The sequence below is a fragment of the Canis lupus genome, chromosome 33 (assembly GCF_003254725.2).
Source record: "Canis lupus dingo isolate Sandy chromosome 33, ASM325472v2, whole genome shotgun sequence".
In the NCBI taxonomy this organism is placed as follows: domain Eukaryota; kingdom Metazoa; phylum Chordata; class Mammalia; order Carnivora; family Canidae; genus Canis; species Canis lupus.
Window position 1 is genome coordinate 14530440 of NC_064275.1, and position 14741 is coordinate 14545180.

General features: G+C 39.4%; 1 pseudogene; it reads left to right on the top strand.

Annotated features, from left to right (window-relative positions):
• The first annotated feature begins 6817 nt into the window (after nucleotides 1–6817).
• On the top strand, nucleotides 6818–13492 carry LOC112641593 (60S ribosomal protein L7a-like; annotated as a pseudogene).
• The last annotated feature ends 1249 nt before the right edge of the window (nucleotides 13493–14741 follow it).

Here is a 14741-nt window from a genome sequence, read left to right on the forward strand (position 1 = left end):
TGCCCGCCAAAATCACAGATAGATGGAAATTTTGTTTTCTCAAAGTCAATTTCTCTCTATGTACCTAGGCCAATTGTTCTCTGAGGGATTTCTTTTGGTAAACAGAAGCATCCCCCCAAGACCATAGTGGGTGTTATGTGGTTTTACAATAGTCCTAAGCACTTTTCCAGCAGCAAGTATGTCAGAAAAATCAAACATTAAGAGGCTGCAATGTGAAGACTATAGCCCAGCACTCTCCTCTTCAAGAGGACGCTGGCAGCTATTTGGTATTCCCCATTTCCTATTCCATGCCCTAGAGGAATTTGCAGTGAGAAAGTTGAGGCTGATACATAATTTATCCATTTAACTGTTACCCATTTCCAATATATAAACATAGATTTTTCAATCAAAACACAACTGGATGGACAAAAGAAAGAAGATAAATCATTTGGGTTTGCAGTAAGAAAGTTGAGATTGTATATTAATACATCTCAGGGTTTCAAAGATAATATACATTTGCTGCCACAAAGTTCCATTCAGAATGCCTATGTATTGATCAGGATTCTCCAGAGAATGAATCAATAGAATGTGTATATACAGAGAAAAAGATTTATTTTAAGGAATTGGCTCATGTGATTATGGAGGCTGGCAAGTATAAAATCTGTAGGAATGGCTGGCCAGCTGGAAACCAGAGAAGAACCATTGTCACAGTTCAAGTCTGAAGGTCATCAGACCAGAACTCCAGTCAAGAGCTGATTTTGCTGTTTGAGTCCTAAGGCCTTGTATTGTCAGAATTCCTCCTTCTTGTGGAAGGTCAGTGTTTTGTTCTATTTAGGCCTTCAACTTATTGGATGGGCCCATTCACATTATGGAGGGCAATATGCTTTACTCAAAGTCCACCAATTTAAATGTTAATCTCATCCAAAAACACCATCACAGAGACATCCGGAATAATGCTTGACCTCACTCACATTGGGCATAGTGGCTCAGCCACGTTGACACATACATTAACCATTACAACCTATTTTAAATACATATGCACATGCACATACACACTCACGAAGCTGTGATGAAGGCAACATGTGGAGGAGAAAAAGAAAAGGACTTTAATTCATGCATTTTGGTCAGCATAAAACAAGGAAGATGCTGGGTGAGTTGTGGGCCACCAATAATGTGAAATTATAAATCAGCTGCCAAGGTAATTTTGACTTAGCGAGCACTAAAACGTAGTTCTACAGTTAGGTTGTTATCGGATTAAACAAGCATGGAAAGGAAGTTTCTTATCCAAACATAGTTTCACAAGAAATTACTGGAAATTTATATGATATCAGAAAACAAACAAATGAAAAGAATCTTGGTCTACATAAGATAATTTCTCTAGAAATCCAGCAGTTAAACTTCCACGCAGCTGAGCAGGAAATGGGCAGTGTTCCATTTTTTTTTAGGGTATTTAGTTTTTTTTAGGATTTAAGAAAACCTAAGTGCCACATATTTAGTGTCTGCATGCAAATTTAGTTTCGACCGGAACAATTTTTAATTCAGTGTTTAAAGACATTGATTGTACTGAGGGACCAATTATCTGGCTGACTCAATTTAACGGATGTTTTTTTTTTCTCAAAATGGTAAGTGATTTGTGGGGGGGTGGGGAGTGTCCTCTGATTTGCTCTAATCTGTATCTAATTTATAAACTCCATGTAAAATCTATTTTTTTCAAGACTAAAGACACATTCAACATTTTTTAAGAGCCCAGAACAAATTACAGCAATCACACAATATTAGTAAAAATAGAGAGGATCAGAAGCTACCCCTTTTCTCACTTCCTGAGACTATACAGCCTCTGCAGTCAGGATGTTCTCAGGTTCTACTGCAGTATTAAAAAAAAAAGAGAACAAGAAAAGAAAGAAGAACATAAATGCTCTGGCTGCCTAGGTGGCTCAATCAGTTAAGTGCCCACCTTCGACTCAGGTCATGATCCCAGGGTCCTGGGATGGAGCCCCACATTGGGCTCCCTGCTCAGTGGGGAAGCCTAGTTCTCCCTCTCCCGTTCTGCCCACTTGTGCTCTCTGGTTCTCTCTCTCTCTCTCTCTCTCTCTCTCTCTCTGTCAAACAAATAAATAAAATATTTATAAAACAAACATAAATGCCCTGCAGAACCTGGGTGGCTGAGTCGGTTAAGTGTCTGCCTTCAGCTCAGGTCATGAGCCTGGTATCAAGTCCTGATTCCTCTGCCTGTGCTCTCCCTCTCTTCAAAAACAGAACACAATGCTCTGGTGACTCTGAATTCTTCTGAAGTAAGTTTCCATTCTGAGGTCTAACGAGGAGCAAGCTAAGGCATGTCCTACAGATCCCATTTTACAGATAAAAACTAAAAACCCAGAGAGTTCCCTTGACCCTTACACAATGTGAGGAGTTAGCAAAAAGACACTTATCTATGAACCAGAAAGTTAGCCCTCACTGGACATCAAATCTCCTGGCACCTTGATTTTGGACTTCCCAAGCTCCCAAACTATGACACATAAATTTCTATTGTTTATTAGTCACCCAGTCTATGGTGTTCTGTTATAGCAGCCTGAACACACTAAGACACTTTCTTATATCAGTAGCAGGACAAACAAATAAGATGTGATATAATTTATCCACATGCTGTCCAGTGAATCGATAAAAGAACTGAATAAGAACTCAATATTTTTTATTTCTGGACTTCAGTTTCACCAACACATCAGACCCAATCTTAAAAGATATCCATCTTCCTCTACCAATTCATTGTAATTTAAATAGAATAACTAATGGATGGGAGTACCGTACATATAGAACAAATTAAAAATGAAGGTATTTATTTTCATCTGTTGATTTTATTTATTCCATTTATTTTCCCCAAATTGATCTAAAACATCTCAGGCAACTGAACCAGGCAAAGAATATATATATCTCACACTGTTATCTTCAATGATAGTGACAGCCTGAATTAATTTTATAGAAAGTAATTTAGCATTGACTGGTTAAATATACAAACTACCAGTCTGAAGCAGAGATATTGCCAGACTCTTTCAAATTAGAGACAAAAAATAAAAAATAAATGTTTGGAGATTAGATCACAAATTGGAACTGTCTTAGAAGGCAGTTCAAATGTAAAAAAGAAATAAATTATCTGAATTCAAAATATTTCATCCCATCCATCAGTGACAAAAGCAGCAGCATTTTCTTCTTCTGATCATAATATTAAAACCCAAGCTAATTATTTTTTAACAGACAATTTTAGGGAAGGTATGCCTTCATAGCCCTATCCTGTTTTGCTCCATCATAGAGTATATTTTACAAGGGATTCTTTGATGATCTTTAAACAGACAGTAACTACAGAGAGAAAAAAATTAACAGAACTTGTAGAGTTGAAATTTTAAATCTCTTTAAATACCATACATTTTCCTGAGAGACTTTATGTTTAATTTCTGGTTCTAGGAATCCCTGGGTGGCGCAGTGGTTTAGCACCTGTCTTTGGCCCAGGACGCGATCCTGGAGACCCGGGATCGAATCCCACATCGGGCTCCCGGTGCATGGAGCCTGCTTCTCCCTCTGCCTGTGTCTCTGCCTCTCTCTCTCTCTCTCTCTCTCTCTCTCTCTCTCTCTCTCTGTGACTATCATAAATAAATAAAAATTTTTTAAAAATTTTAAAAAATAAAAAAAAATTTCTGGTTCTACCCCTTTCTTGGGGGAAGGGAGGGAAGTAACCTGGTATTTAAGGCTGAGTGAAGTAAGTCAGTCGGAGAAGGACAAACATTATATGTTCTCATTCATTTGGGGAATATAAATAATAGTGAAAGGGAAAACAAGGGAAGGGAGAAGAAGTGTGTGGGAAATATCAGAAAGGGAGACAGAACGTAAAGACTGCTAACTCTGGGAAACGAACTAGGGGTGGTGGAAGGGGAGGAGGGCGGGGGGTGGGAGTGAATGGGTGACGGGCACTGGGTGTTATTCTGTATGTTAGTAAATTGAACACCAATAAAAAAAAAAAAAAAAAAAAAAAAAAAAAAAAAAAAAAAGGAAAGCAAATATGCCATTCTTTTGCAAAAAAAAAAAAAAAAAAAAAAAAAAAAAAAAAAAAAAAAAAAAAAACCTGGTATTTAAGAATGTAACTTCTGGAACAAGAGACCTGGGGTCATATTTCCCCCCTGTGGCTGAGTTTCCTATCTCTGAAATGGAAATGATAAAAGCACCAGCCTCAGCCTCAGCCGAGTGGAGTGGGGCTTGCTTGAGATAAGCTTCTGGCACATAATAGGCCCTCTACAAATACTTGCTTGCAATAATAGAATGCACATTATCTCCACTTTGGTTTTCAAAATAGTTCTGTTAGGAAAATTTTTTATTTAATAAACACCCAAGGGCTATTGCTATTTTTTAAAACTAGAAATAAACCTGATTATGATAGCAGTGTTAAAGAAAATCCCACCAGGGACCTCAGACAACAATTTTGTTTTTTATCATCTGAATTGCTGCTTTTTGATCTACCATACTACCACAAATCACTTTTCCTTAATATGCCCTAAAAGGGTTACCCAATGATGACAAGCAAGAAATTAAAATTCAGGGAACTCTCAGTAGTTGGTAATGCCAAACAGATTAATCTTACTATTGTTCTGCTTTTCTAAAGAATCTCCAGCATCTATCCCACAGCTGTACATTTGAGTTTGTATGTTTGAGGCGCTACAACAACTTTATGCTGGGGGGTGGGGGGTCCAGAAATGAATGAGACTGGTCCCTGCTCTTCAGGCTCTCAAGGGACTCACAGTGAACTGGGGACGCTCCATGTGTGCACAATCCCATGATGGCAAAACCACAATGGAAGTTAAAGCAGCAAAAGGCTCTTGACAGCCTGGGCCCGCCTGGAGCTCCGATCTCATCCTGGACTGCTCTCCCTCTCATGAACACATGCCAGCCATTGTGGCCTCCACGTCATTTTTAAGCATACCAAGTTTGCTCCAACCTCAGACATTTAGGCTTCCCTGTGTCTGGACTACACTTCCTTTGAAGTTCATGAGTTGGTTTCCCACTATCATTCAGCTCTCAGCTCAAGGGTTCCTCCTCAGAGAATACATCCCTGATTACCTGGTCATAAGTAGCTCAATTTAGTGGCCTCAACAACATACATTTATAATCTTACATTCCTGTAGGCCAGAAGACTGACACTGGTGTCACAGGTGCTACATGTCAGCAGGCTGCATTGCTTTCAGGCCCATCCTGGGGAGGATCCGCTTCCTTGCCTTTTCCACTGTGTAGGACATTTTGTTCTATGGTTCATGGTGCCATTCCTTCATCTTCATAACCAGCAATTCTGCTCCTTTTTCTACCATTCTCTTTCTCTGACCAGAGCTGGGAAAGCTCCTCCTTGTTTAAGAACTTGTGATTTGATTGGAACCACTTGAATAATCCACCATGCTCTCCCTATCTTGAGGTCCTTAACCTTAATCACGTCTGCAAAATCCTCTTTGCCATGCAAGATAACATACAGCCCAGGATTAGGAGGTGGACATCTTCAGGGACTCATTATTCTACCGGCCACACTTCAACTTCTAGCAGTTTCTGTCTGTTATGCTTTTTACTTTCTTGCTATTTTTTATAGCACTACATGAAATTCTCTTGTTTATTTATTTACCTATAATTTACTTATTAGCATGTATTTCTTTATTAGGTGAAAATTCCCCCTTCCACCCATTTCCTCTACACTAGTCTATATTCTTGAGAATGAGAATTTGGTCTGCCTTGATCACAGCAGCATCCCCAGGCCCTGGAGTGGCATCTGGCACAGTGTAGGCTCTCAGTGAATTCTTGTTAAGTGAGTAAGTAAACTCTGCCTTCATAATTGGCACAAGCTATAGAAAGGACACGCTGCCTAATTTAAGTCCTGATTATAAGGGGATTGTCAAGTGAACTTCACAGCATGTGCAGGAGAGAGCGGACTCATCAGAGAATGACAGCACTGCTTTTGAAGGAGTAAGCCAAGGATGAGAGGCTGGAAAAAATGAGTCCGAGGCAAATCACCAAAATCTTTCCAGACTCCATCTTGCATGTAATGAGAGCCATTGAAGGATTCTAGATGGAGGAGTAATTTGATTGCCTCTGCATTTGAAAAGATACTATGTCACTGGTATCATTGTCAAAGAAGATCATTTGGGGGATGCCTGGGTGGCTCAGTGGTTGAGCGTCTGCCTGCGGCTCAGGGCATGAGCCTGGTCCCGGGATTGAGTCCTGCATCAGGCCCCTTGTGAGGAGCCTGCCTCTCCTTCTGCCTGTGTCTTTGCATGTCTCTCATAAATTAATTAATTAAAATCTTAAAAAAAGAAAAGAAGAAGAAGAAGATCATTTGGAGGAAAGCCAAATGGAAGCCCAGAAAGTGAGTTTTGTCCTATTTTCCATGGTTTTCACTGATAAATCTGACAAATGAATGAATGCCAAAGTGTTAACAGAGAATTGTTAATAGAAAATCCATCTCTTTTTTCTAGGTAATGTGTATTATAATAGTGACTATTGGAGATCATTTTCTTCTTTCCCCTAGCAACTGGGCAAGATTTGGGGAAGCATATTCAGTTGCCTTCTTAAGATTTCCTGAAATCTTAAAGAAGACAGGGTATATAAGAGAGAGAGAGGAAAAAAAAGAAAGAACTAAAAGATTCAGTTTTATATGTTCCAGTCTAGCAATGTCATCCAAAGTTACATTTGGCAAGACATTGTAGCTGTCTTTTTCTCATTTGCTCCAACCATGCAATGGTATAATCAAAACAAAACAACATTGCTGTACAAAGACAGCTTATAACTAAGTGGTAAGGGAGAGAGAAGAGAGTCGAAGATGACAGCACAGTTTCAAATGCGGGTGACATGGGTAATGAGGTTTCAAAAACAGAACGGAGAAATGACAGCAGGAAACTCTGATAGGTTCATGAGGTCAGGAGATGATGTGTTCGGTTTTAAACATTTGGTTTCATGCTCCATTCTCATTTCGTTCTACTATCTACTCAGATCATATTAAGCACAAAGACAGGTGTTAGATTTGGGGAGTTATAGACTCACTTCCTAATCAAAATTTTCATATGAAAAGCACAATTGGCTAGTGCTACTCTGGCGAAAGCAGAACAGGTCAGACATCAAACAAATAAAAAACCCAAGGTATTTGATAAGTAGCGAAACCTTTCCCTCACCTCTCTCCTTTTGTCTCTCATTTCTCAACTGATTAATTTTGAACATTTAATAAAATATGTGAAAATTCAAATATTAATTGTTTTGGATTCTATTACTTTCCGGTTTAAGAAAAATGAATTGTTTTAAAAACAATAGTTTCACCACCCCTAGTTCATTTCCCAGAGTGGTGGAAGGGGAGGAGGGCGGGCGGTGGGGGTGAATGGGTGACGGGCACTGAGGGGGGCACTTGATGGGATGAACACTGGGTGTTATTCTGTATGTTGGCAAATTGAACACCAATGAAAAATAAATTTATTATTTAAAAAAATAAAAAATAAATAAAACCACTCTTGTACCAAAAAAACAAAACAATAGTTTCATAGAAACCACTAAATTTGTATGCAATTCTTTGAGCAAAAATAATCATGACCCTCCTTATTGTTGATGTTTAAAACTGGCTTTTTAGATTAATCATGATTGATAACATTTCAGGGAACCAAAGTTAGGGAAGGGGATTCAACTAGCTTAAGCACAAAATTTATACAGTTAAGGAATTGCTAGTTGTATATTGAGGACTGCATGAATTAGTGATGATCTGTGAGAAACAAAAAGAATGAGAGAACTGCCTAGTTTGAATCCTGGTGAGGATATCAAGCAACAGAGACACATTCATTGCTGATGGGAAGCCAAAGGGTACAATCACACTGGAAAACAGTTTCTTTTCTTTTTTAAGATTTATTTATTTATTCCAGAGAGAGTGTGTGTGTGTGTGTGTGTGTGTGTGTGTGTGTGTGTGTATGTATGTGTGCATGAGTCAGGGGAGCAGTAGAGGGAGAGAATCTTTAAGCAGACTCCTCACTGAGCGCAGAGCCCAGCCCAAGGCTCCATCTCATGACCCATGAGACCATGACCTGAGCCAAACCTAGAGTTGGACACTCACCCAGCTGAAGCAGTCAGGTTCCCCTTGACAGTTTCTTACAAAGCTTACACATAGTCTTGTTATGTGATCCAGCAATCACACTCCTAGGGTTTTTTTTTCCCAAGTTAAAAACTTATATCCACATGAAAACCTGCATATGAATGTTTATAGCAGCATTATTCATAATATCCCCAAACTGGAAGCAACCAAGATGTCTTTAATGGGTGAGTGGATAAACAAGTAGAATAATACTCAGCAATAAGAAGATAGAACCTATCAAACCATGAAAAGACATGGACGAATTTTAAATGCATATAGCTAAGTTTAAAAAGCCAGTGTGAAAAGACTATAATGTTGCATGATTTCAACTATATGAGACAAAAAGATCTGTGGCTGCCAGTGGTTGGGGACAGAGTGGGATAAATTGGTAAACCACAGGGGATTTTTAGATGTTGAAACCATTCTGTTTGATATTGACATAGGAGACAAACATGACACTACGCATCTGTCAAAATCCATAGAACTATTCAACACAGAGTGAACTTTAGTGTAAATCATGTACGTTCGTGAACAATAATATATCACCATTGGTTCAGTACTTGTAACAAATGTACCACACAGATGCAAAATGTTAGTAGCGGAAACTGGTGTATAGGGTGGTGGTATATGGAAACTAACTCTATGTACTTACTACCTCCTTGATTTTCTGTAAATCTACAACTATTCTAGAAACTGGTCTATTAATTTTTATTAATTAAAAAAAGCACTATTCTGACATTACAAAATTATGTCAGTACCAATGCGCAGCTGCCTTCCAGAATAGTTTACACAAAGAAAGGGCGATCATGCACCTGGATTGCCCAAGATGTTCTCAGCTTACATCAGGTATTCAGGTATAATTATTAACTGAGCCTCTCCTTGTTCTCAGAAATATTTCATTTGGGATGATAAATTACAGTCGCTGTACTTAGAAGGAAAAAGGGAAGTAATGTCTCTTTAACATCTGTCTTCGAATGCGAGGAACTGGGCTATGCCCTTTCCTTAGTGTCTCATTTAAGCCTCACAATGTTCCCGCGAGGATGATTTTGTCTTCCCCAATTTGCAGATGGAAAAGCTGAAGCTCAGGAGCTCATTTATCCAAGACCATACAATTCATCACTGGCAGATCCTGCAATTACACCTTCATCTCTATGACTCCAAAGCTCATGCACTTTCTACTGTAGTATTAGAATGCTGGAGAAAAGCCAGGTGATCTTTGAACATTCTTTCCAGACCTTATAATTCTTGAAAGAATTCTGTGGTAGCTACACTACTGAGGTAGTAGAAAGTAGAGATTATATGTAAAGAGAGTCTCCTTTATAAAACCCCTGAGAAATTTTGTCAATAGATTATGATGATGTCACAGTTATTGTCTGCACCATCCCTGGGCCATCTGACAATAATGACATCTGTAACCCATTTTTCCCTTAAGTACCATCATGGATGGCACCCAGATTTATTACCTGGTCTCAGTAAAGAAAAGCTATTAATTTGTGCCACTACACCTCTGCAGCCAGAAAGGAATCCTTGGGGAAATAGAGAGCTCTGCTGACCATGGCACCTCACTATTCTCACTGCCCGAAAACTCCAAACCAACCTTTTCCTTATTTGATCTCAATACAGCTAGGCTTGTTTCAAAGACTGTCATCTCCTGGTCAGGTCATGTTCTTCACTTCCAAATTCTCAGAGTACATCAGCCATCCCAGACACTTGCCATCCTTCAAAAACCAAACCAAACCAAAACAAAATGCCTGCCTAGACATCATATTTTCAGTTATGACAAAAGAATAGTAGCAGCTACTGGATTAGAACTTGTTTTGTAAAGAATCTCTTCAAAAGATGGTTGAGCTTTCCTGGCTAGGTGGGATTTTCAAAAAGTAGTTAATGAACTTTGTTTGCTCTTTGTGTGTGCATTAGGAAGCAGCTTGTATAGCAGATACAAGCATCATCTCAGGAATCAGACACACCTAGGCTGAGTACCAGCTCTGCCACTTTTAATCCTACCAATAATACCTTCATATTATATATTTCTCTGCTCCTCGGTTTCCCCATGTTAGAAATAGAGGCAATAGAAGTAGTTATCTTATAGGATTATGGGCTTAAATACATCATAAGAGAGACTTAGCCTTACAATGTAAGGTCCCTACGGTTAAATACCCAATGTAATATGGTAGTTTGTAAAGTGTGGTCTGCAGACTCCTGGGGTCCCTAAACTTTGGAAGGGGACCCATAGGGTCAAAACTGCCTTTAGTACAAACATTAGGACATTATTTGCCTTTTCCACTCCCATTCTCACAAGTGTAAAATGGAGTTTCCCAGAAACCACATATGAGAGATATTGCAACCAATAGAATGAAGACACAGATATGAAAAAGTCTAGCTGCCTTCCTGTAAACCAGAAGAGATTTGCAAAATTATAAAGCAAATACCACTCTTCTCAGAATTTTTTCCTTTTGGAAAATATAGTTATCTTACATACAAAATATGTTATTTATGTTAACATGTAATGGGCTTACATTATTATAATTAAATGAATTAACACATATTTTTAAATATCCCAGTTTTAATTTTGAATACAGTGAGTATCAATGGCTATAACTTACATTATCAGAGCTCTTTGAGGCCTTAAACAAATTTTAAGAGTGTAAAGGGGTCCTGGGACCAAGGAAACTGAGAACTACTAATCTAGTACAAGCCTGGCACATGATAACCATTTAATAAATAATTATTGAATGACTAGCATAAGGCTTGGCTTAAGGTAGTTGCTCAATAAATGATAGTGCTATTGCTTCTGGTGGCGGTGATGTGTTGATGGTAACAAGGAAAATCATGATGTGGGGTATGGTATGCTGGGAGTTTTCCACCTGATTGAAGTTAATATAATGGTAATTTTTGATGAAAATCTTACCTTGCCTTAGGCATGATAGATATGAGTTAGAGTTTAATGTAATACAAAATTATTTTCAGTCTTTAGACTCTCTTTTTCTTAGCTTATTCTTTTCTTAAAAAAAAAAAGATTTTATTTATTTATTCATGAGAGATACACAGAGAGAGAAGCAGAGACCCAGGCAAAGGGAGAAGCAGGCTCCATGCAGGGAGCCTGATGTGAGACTCGATTCCGGGTCTCCAGGATCATGCCCTGAGCTGAAGGCAGAGGCACCCAACCACAGAGCCACCTAGGAGTCCCATAGCTTATTCTTGTCTTGATGGGGATCCTCATTCTCTTCCTACCTGAAGCACTTTGGAATTGAGCCAAAGTCTGAAAAATCCAGAATGCTATGGATAGCACCCGACTGAATAATCTGGAAATTAGGATCTCTTGGTTCTACAAATTAAAGGGCCATGGACATATACGTAATATTTACCATGAAAATTGGATGAGAAAACATGCCTTGAAAACTTCTCAACAGACTGCACAGTGGAGGTTCCCATCTCCCCAGTCCTCCTATCAATTTTTCCTTCCTCCTGCAGGCTCTAGGACAGCTACTGGAGTGTAGATTTTCATTTTGTCTGGATATGGTGGTGCCTTGGCTCTCCAGGAACAACAACAAAAAAAACTCCTTGTTAGTAGAGTTTGCCGAGTCCCATGGTGTAAATACTCCCACCATGGCCAGTTTCAAGCTGCTGATGTGATGTTACTGAACTCTAAGTTGGGACAAGAAGCTCTGACAGCTGGTTTCCACTGGTTCCCAGTTCACCACCGGTTCTGGCTCTGAGCTATGACTTTGAGTCCAACTCCTTTCCTGGCTTTCCTAGATTTTTTATTGCTGGCCCCACCTTCTCACCCAATTTTGCTGACCAATCGTTCCAGGTACTCACTGTCCTCAGGTCTCAGGATTATCTCCTGCTACTTTTGCTCTTGGAGCTTGAGCTAACATTGCCATCTCTGGGTCCTAAAAACCTTCTTTTTTAGGTTTTTTTTTAGAAAGAAAAAGGCCTCTTTCTTCTATAAAATCTTCTCAGAATGCACACAGGTATCATTCATGTCTCTCCCAAAATGACAAAGCATATTGAGGGACAATATTTAATCTTAGTAATGGTAACATTACTGGTTGTCCAAAAGATAGCAATATGGTATCAAGGAAACAGCTCTTTTACTGCAAAGAGAGAACCACACTCCTAATTTTGCTACTCATATACTGAATGGTCATGGGCAAGTCACTGTGATGCTGTGAGCCTTGACTTTCTCATTTGTAAAATGAAGGTCATGAAACACATGATTTCAAAGAATATTTTCCATTCCTTAACTTCTACTTTTCTAGAGTTGAGGTACTTTATATAAACAAAAATCATAGAAACTACTCCTATTGTTAAAAATTCAACATCCTTTTGATTTAGAAACAAGTCACTATCACCATGTTCTATTTTATATTCACCTTTTCATAATATTCCATGTTAAATATAATTCGGCCCATCATCAGCCTTCATCTCAATTCCTCTGTAAGATCCACTTCATACCTTTCCATATGATAAAACGATGGATAGGCACTTTTGAAGAGTGGATTAAGCAAGTATTAAAGTAGTGATTTTTAACTAACTTTATAAAAGTGATCGTGTCTCAAAGAATTAAAAGGGAAAAAGTACCTAGGTGAAAAACTCCTAAAAAATGAAAGTTTGACTCAATCCTCCAGCAACCCAAGGAAAGAAGGGAAAGGAGAAGCCGGCGGCCCTGGCCCCTGCTGTTGTGAAGAAACATGAGGCCAAGAAGGTGGTCAATCCCCTGTGTGAGAAAAGGCCCAAGTATTTTGGCATCGGACAGGACATCCAGCCCAAGAGGGACCTCAACCGCTTTGTCAAATGGCCCCACTACATCCAGCTACAACTGCAAAGGGCTATTCTCTATAAACATCTAGAAGTGCCTCCCACAATTAACCAGTTCACCCAGGCCTTCAACAGCCCAACTGCTTAAACTGGCCCACAAACACAGACCAGAGACAGCAAGAGAAAAAGCAGAGCTTGTTCCGGGCTGAGAGGAAAGCTGCAGGCAAAGGAGAGGCTGTCGGTCCTTCAAGCTGGGGTTAATACTGTCACCATCTTGGTGGAAACCAAGAAGGCTCAGCTGGGAATGATCACCCATTCTGTGGATCCCATTGAGCTGCTGGTCTTCCTGCCCATCCTGTATCATAAGACAGAGGGTTCCCTACTCTGTTATCAGGCGGAAGGCCTTGGGCATCTAGTCCACAGGAGGACCTGCACCACTGTTGCCTTCACACAGGTTAGCTCGGAAGACAGAGGAGCTCGGGCTAAGTCATCAGGACCAATTACAGTGACAGATATGATGGCATCTGCTGCAACTGGGGAGGCAACGTCCTGGGTCCGACCTCAGTAACTCTCATCACCAAGCTGGAAAGAGCAAAGGCCAAAGAACTGGCCACCAAACTGGGCTGAGTGGACACTGTCGAATTTTTTGTACATAAAAGTAATAAATGGTTCTCCGTCAGCCGGGGATGGGGAGTGGTGGTAGGGGTAGCTAGGGGGATGAAGTTTGTGTGGCACCTGGGTGGCTCGGTCGGTTAAGCTTCTGCCTTCCGCTCAGGTCATGATCTTGGGGTCCTCAGACTGAGCCCCAAGTCGGGCTCCCTGCTCAGCCAGGAGCCTGCTTTTCCCTCTCCCTCTGCTCCTCCCCCTGTTTGTGCTCTTTGGTTCTCTCGCTCTCTCTCTCTCTCTCTGTCGAATAAATCCATACAACCTTTTTTTTAAAAAAAAAATGAAAGTTTGTGATTCTTAAATATTTTTTAGCATGCCGCTGATGAAGTGTTTTCTGTATAACTACACTTTCAAGGTCTAAAAGGAGCTATTAGGAAAAATGATTTGAGAAAATATTTTGTTCACATCTAGCTTAATGCAGATTATATGATGATATAGTGAGATTAAGTTTTATAGTCAGTGAGAAAGCAATATTCTTTTTTTTTTTAAATTTCAGCTTCATTGAAGTATAACTGACAAATAGAATTGTTAGATATTTAAAGTGTACCTAATGGTGATTGGATATACGTATACATCGTGGAAGGAGTTCCCCCACTGAGTTAATTAACACATTCATCACCCCACACACATATCTTTTTTTTTCCTCCTTTGGTGAGAACATTTAAGTTCTATTCTCTAAGCAAATTTCGATTGTACATACCGTGTTATCAACTATAGTCAGCACATTATTATTAGATCCTCAGACTTTATTCATCTTATAGCTGAAAGTCTGTACCTTTTACCAACCTCTATTTCCCCAACCCTGGCAACCGCTTTTCTACTTTGTTTCTCTGATTTTGACCATTTTTTCTTTATATTCCGCATACAAACTGTACTCTTAAACAAAAGTAATCTATCGTTAAGTCCCATAATTCTTCCCTTTATATCTTTCCATCCAGAGATTACAATGTTTCTTTTATCATTAAGTCCAAATCTAGTTCCATTCTTTCCAAAATCTTGTGTGTACTTTCTCCTTGCTCCTGTTAACCCACAGTATGTGGTGCTGTCTTTGCAAAGCAAGGAGGTGTGTGTAGTCATTTTTCTGCAAGGTTTGAGTTGGCATTCTAGAATACCCAATTTCATCACTAGGGACGGGCAGAATGACTCAAGCTGGTGCTGAATGTAAATTTTCAGTCAGTTTTCTCAGCATGATAGGTAGTAAAATCAAGGA